A 6000-nucleotide genomic window follows, 5' to 3' on the forward strand; every position below is an offset into this window, starting at 1 on the left:
AAAAAATTTTTATTTAATTTTGGGGCAAACAACATATGCTGCGAAAAAAAGACAATAGTTGTTCATCGAAAGAGTCGCAACACCAAAAAAGATCTATAATTGTTATAATCAATCATTTTTTGACGGAACACGTAGTTTTTTGTTTAGAACATAAGAAATAAAACTTCCGGTAATTTATCAATTTTACATAAATTTCCGGTAATTTATAAATTTACCAGAAGTTCCCAAAAATTTTCGAAATTTCTGATGTTCAAATATCAGCAAATTTTCAATAATTTTACCATAAATTTCGAAACATGTCCGAAAAACTTGTCTTTATTGTTTCTGAAATCGAAAATTTCCTCAATTCGTTATAAAAATATCGTGTGCCATAGGTGCTAAAAGTAGGCAATTGTATATCTTCTGAAGTTTACAGTCAGTGGCTCATCTTCGGGTCGTTTCTGACTCGTTTACAGTTCGCCTCCGACTTGCCTACACTTATATAATCATTTTAATTATTTGTCGTGTTTTATCAGGGTGGACACGCTGGGGCTTACATATATGGCGCACTTGATTGCTACCCGAATTGCACAGCAGCAGGAAAGAAGCTATTGCACAGGGGCATTTTCATATTTCGCGCCTTTAAAGTTGCATTTGGATCGGCCATTCGGTCAAGTCTATGCATCTTTGGATCAAGTTTATCATAGTTCCATGGATGCGTTCGAAACTTCAAATGGATAAAAGTGTCAAAAAATATATGTTATGTTATGTAGCAATTACAAATAATAAAAGTGTTTAGTTAATAATAAATTGAGACTTGTAGACTGAGAAGTAAACGTCAATTTTCTGTGCCAATAACATTAATGAATGGCTGCTGAGTGACAAATACTATAAATTGGTAATAATATTTTGAGCTTTTAGAGTTAATTGTGTTTAACGCTTATTTGCGGCATAAAAAAGGTATTTTATGAATAGACAGGATTTGTTTTGAATAAAGTGAATAAAATATTACATGCAAAAATTAAAAATTGACATTACCTACAATTATTTAAAGCGATTTCGGTAAAAAGGTGAATCCGACCATAACTTCGAAATGATGACAGATCGGCCCGATATGTTTATTATACTTTCGATTGATTATTCTTTACCAAATAAATGTTTTGGGGTTTTTTACGTTTATTACTGACAGTGCGGCAGTAATAATTTAAACAATAATTACTTAATAATAATTAAACAATAATTACTTATTAATAACTCTAATTTTTTGTATTCTAGAAAATGTTTTCTCTGGACCTGATCCTAAAATTTTGTTTGATCAACCATTAAAATAAATTAGACCAGAATTGTTATTCCATTTTTGATTAGAAATTATTCTATTTTCGAAATCGCTATCTCTGGATCTGATTTCCAAACTGGTATTTGATCAGCCTTTAAAATTCATTCTAATTAATATTTATGATATAGGTGTATCAAAAAGATTTCTCGAGGCAATTTAACTTGCCTGAACTTTATTTAATCAATTGTTTAGGGATTTTTTCGTACTTTATCAAATGTTTTCTCTGCACCTCATCCTAAAATTTTGTTTGATCAACCATTAAAATAAATTTGAGACTCGTTGGTGAAAGGATAGTATCAAAAATTTATCTAGACAAGTAAATTTAGCCCAGAATTGTTATTTTATTTTTTAGAAATTATTCTATTTTCGAAATTGCTATCTCGGGATCTGATTTCCAAACTGGTATTTCATCATCCCCTGAAATTAATTATAATTCAATCCGATGGTATAGGTGTATCAAAAAGATATCTCGAAGCAATTTAACTTGCCTGAATTTTAATTAATTTGGGCATTTTTTTATTTTAGAAAATGTTTTCTCTGGACCGCATTTCAAAACTTTGTTTGATCAACCACTTAAATAAATTAGAGAGTCGTTGATAATAGGAGCGGAGCAGAAATGAATGCAGAAGCAAGATTTTGGGCCAGAAATTTCATTTCAATTTTTTCAGAAATTTTGCTATAATTATCTATTTTATTAGGTCTAAATGTTAAATTCATACATTAATGTTGCCCAATCAGAAAATAAAAATCTCTTAGTGTAATTCAAATCTACTCGGCCTAAAATAGTATAGTATGTCTATATTTATTTCTGATACAATCTTATCACTAACGAGTCTCTAATTTATTTTAGTGGTTGATCAAACCAAATTTTAAGATGAAGTCCAGGGAAAACATTTTCAAAATACAAAAAAATTTCTAAATAATTGATCAATTAAAATTCAGGCAAGTTAAATTTCCTCGAGATATCTTTTTGATACACCTATATCATAAAAATAAATTAGATCGAATTTTAAAGGCTGATCAAGCCAGTTTGGAAATCAAATTCAGAGATAGCGATTTCGAAAATAGAATGATTTAAAAAAAAAATAGAATAATAATTCTGGGCTAAATTATCTCGTCTAGATAAATTTTTGATACAATCCTAGCACCAACGAGTCTCTAATTTATTTTAATGCTTGATCAAATCAAATTTTCCGTTGAGTTCCAGAGAAAACATTTTCTAAAATACGAAAAAATCCCTAAATAATTGATTAATTAAAATTCAGGCAAGTTAAATTGCCTCGAGATATCTTTTTGATACACCTATATCATAAAAATGAATTAGAATGCATTTTAAAGACTGATCAAATGCCAGTTTGGAAATCAGATCTAGAGATAGCGATTTCGAAAATAGAATAATTTCTAAACAAAAATGGAATAACAATTCTGGGCTAAATTATCTTGCATAGATAAATTTTTTAAAGAATCCTATCACCAACGCGTCTCTAATTTATTTTAATGTTTGATCAAACAAAATTTTAGGATGAGGTCCAGAGAAAACATTGTATAAAATTCACAAAATCCCTAAATTTTTTATTGATTAAAATTCAGGCCAGTTAAATTGCCTCGAGATATCGTTTTGATACACCTATATAATAAGAATCACTCAAAATTAATTTTAGGCTGATCAATCCCCAGTCTTGGGATAAGGTCTAGAGATAACGGTTTTCCAATAATGTCCATTGAAATGAACCAGCTGAAATGCATGAAATCCATCTGCATTTCCTGATGTGAATCTATCTATCAGTCAGTATCAGTCACTATCAGTCAGTAATAAACGTAAAAAACCACAAAACATTTCTTTGGTAAAGAATAATCAATCGAAAGTATAATAAACATATCGGGCCGATCTGTCATTATTTCGAAGTTATGGTCGGATTCACCTTTTTACCGAAATCGCTTTAAATACTTGTAGGTAATGTCAATTTTAAATTTTTGCATGTAATATTTTATTCACTTTATTCAAAACAAATCCTGTCTATTCATAAAATACCTTTTTTATGCCGCAAATAAGCGTTAAACACAATTAACTCTAAAATCCCAAAATATTATTACCAATTTATAGTATTTGTCACTCAGCAGCCATTCCATAATGTTATTGGCACAGAAAATTGACGTTCACTTCTTAGTCCACAAGTTTCACTTCATTATTAATGAAACACTTTTATTATTTGTAATTACTACATAACATAACATATATTTTTTGACACTTCTTCTTCTTCTTTGGTGGGTATGTTTTTAGCACTAGGTCCTCTTGCCGGTAACAGCGAGACCTATCCGACCATAGTAAAGTATATGAATTCATATAGAATCGTTGTCAATTTAATGGTTAGATACAAGCATCGTAGTAGATAGATGGAGTAGCGGTAGAGTAAACTTGCAGTTTAAGCGGTAGTTCAAATTGTGCAGAGTGAACATGTATTAATCACATCTTCGTGGGGTTCGTCAGCCGTTTAAAATGTGAGATTCAAAGCATATAGACCGTGGGCTCACAACGTAAATGGGAACGTGATACGGATAAGGCCAATTTTCACATGAGATATTCGTCTGATGATGAGGAACGTAAAAATGGGTGCCTGGCAGGTATGAGTGGATGCGTTCACCTGTGGCGACCTGTCCAAGGTGCGAATTTTTGGCAGTTAACTTACGTGACTCGGATAAGGTTGAAAATTGGTGTACATGTAGGAGCTGACATTAGAAATAGCACCTGCGCATTGCCAGGCACTTACCGGAATGCAAAAGTATTGTCAGGCGGCTTCGAAGTCGCCGGACATTCAGGTGAAATTTCTTGAAATTGATTTTACAAGAAAAAGTTTGAAACAAAAGTTGGTCCACTCCCAGAGATGCATATTTTCATTGGTATATAATTTTTTGATAAAATTGATATATTTGGAGAAAACATCGGTTAAAGAAATACCATAGCAATAAAAAGCCCTTTTTATTGACAACAAGTGATTTTTTCGAAAATTATTAAGAGACAAAAGGTATTCTATTACAGGTATACTCCAATATGAATAAGAAGTATTTATTCACAATGTTAATATTTACCAAGTTATTCGCATTTTTCCTTCTTTTTCCCATTTTTCCAATCACCTGCTGTATCTTTAGCAATTTAAAAGAAGGTATGCTCAAAATTAGTACACGAATAAAGTAAGTCTTGGGCAATGAATTGGCGTCAGCCACTTTCAATTAAAATAATAACTTATTCTGCTATAAATAATCATAATCAGTGTCACGTTCTCAGCTTCTGATTATCGTAGAAAGTTGTAATAAAGATGAATATGATTATAAAAATTAAACAACAAAATCACTTTACTTTAAAATACCCCTTATTTATTATTGTTAAAGTTTATGTTTTGTCGTCGAGATACGTTCGATCTTTATTACCATGACGAATGTCAAGTTTTCCAGACCCAGCGTGAGTCATTGGCGTAGGCATTACAAACTCTTCGTGCTGCATTTTTAATGCAGTTCCATAGCATTAAAAATGCAATCGTAATTCCTACGCCAATGACCCACGCTGGGTCTGGGAAACTTGACATTCGTCACGGAAATAAAGATCGAACGTATCTCCGCGACAAAACATAAACTTTAACAATAATAAATAATGGGTATTTTAAATTAAAGCGATTTTGTTGTTTAATTTTTATAATCATATTCATCTTTATTACAACTTTCTACGATAATCAGAAGCTGAGAACGTGACACTGATTATGATTATTTATAGCAGAATAAGTTATTGTTTTAATTGAAAGTGGCTAACGCCAATCCATTGCACAAGACTATTTTTATTCGTGTGCTAATTTTGAGCACACCTTCTTTTAAATTGCTAAAGATACAGCAGGTGATTAAAAAAATGGCAAAAAGAAGGAAAAATGCGAATAACTTGGTAAATATTAACATTTTGAACAAATACTTCTTATTCATCTTGGAGTATACCTGTAATAGAGTACCTTTTGTCTCTTAATAATTTTCGAAAAAATCACTTGTCAATAAAAAGGGCTTTTTATTGTTATGGTATTTCTTTAATCGATGTTTCCTCCAAACATATCAATTTTATCAAAAAATTATATACCAATGAAAATATGCATCTCTGGGAGTGGACCAACATTTGTTTCAAACTTTTTCTTGTAAAATCAATTTCAAGAAATTTCACCTGAATGTCCGGGGACTTCGAAGACGCCTGGCAACACTTTTACATTCAAGTAAGTGCCTGCCAATGCGCAGGTGCTATTTCTAATGTCAGCCCCTACATTTACACCAATTTTCAACCTTATCCGAGTCACGTAAGTTAACTGCCAAAAATTCGCACCTTTGACAGGTCGCATTTTCTCATGCAGCTTGGGAGATGAGAGAAGGGCATTGGCTATAAAAAGAGCCGCACTGCCCAAAATCATCAGTTAGTTTTTGCGAGGCAACTCGCAGAGCTTCCCTGGAAGAGAGTATTCTCACTCTTCTAAGACTTGATATAGTAAATTTGGAAGAAATTCCATCTTTACTATATTTAAGAAAAAGCTATGTCCTTTGAGGAGTGGACAGGCGTAATTTCGTCTGAAACCAGTCGGTAGAAGGTTGTATCTTTGAAACAAGAGCTCTGTAGCATTGACTCGGAATCCCTACCTTTTTCTCAAGGCGTCTTACGCGAT

Source organism: Belonocnema kinseyi, chromosome 4 (genome assembly GCF_010883055.1).
Source record: "Belonocnema kinseyi isolate 2016_QV_RU_SX_M_011 chromosome 4, B_treatae_v1, whole genome shotgun sequence".
In the NCBI taxonomy this organism is placed as follows: Eukaryota; Metazoa; Arthropoda; class Insecta; order Hymenoptera; family Cynipidae; genus Belonocnema; species Belonocnema kinseyi.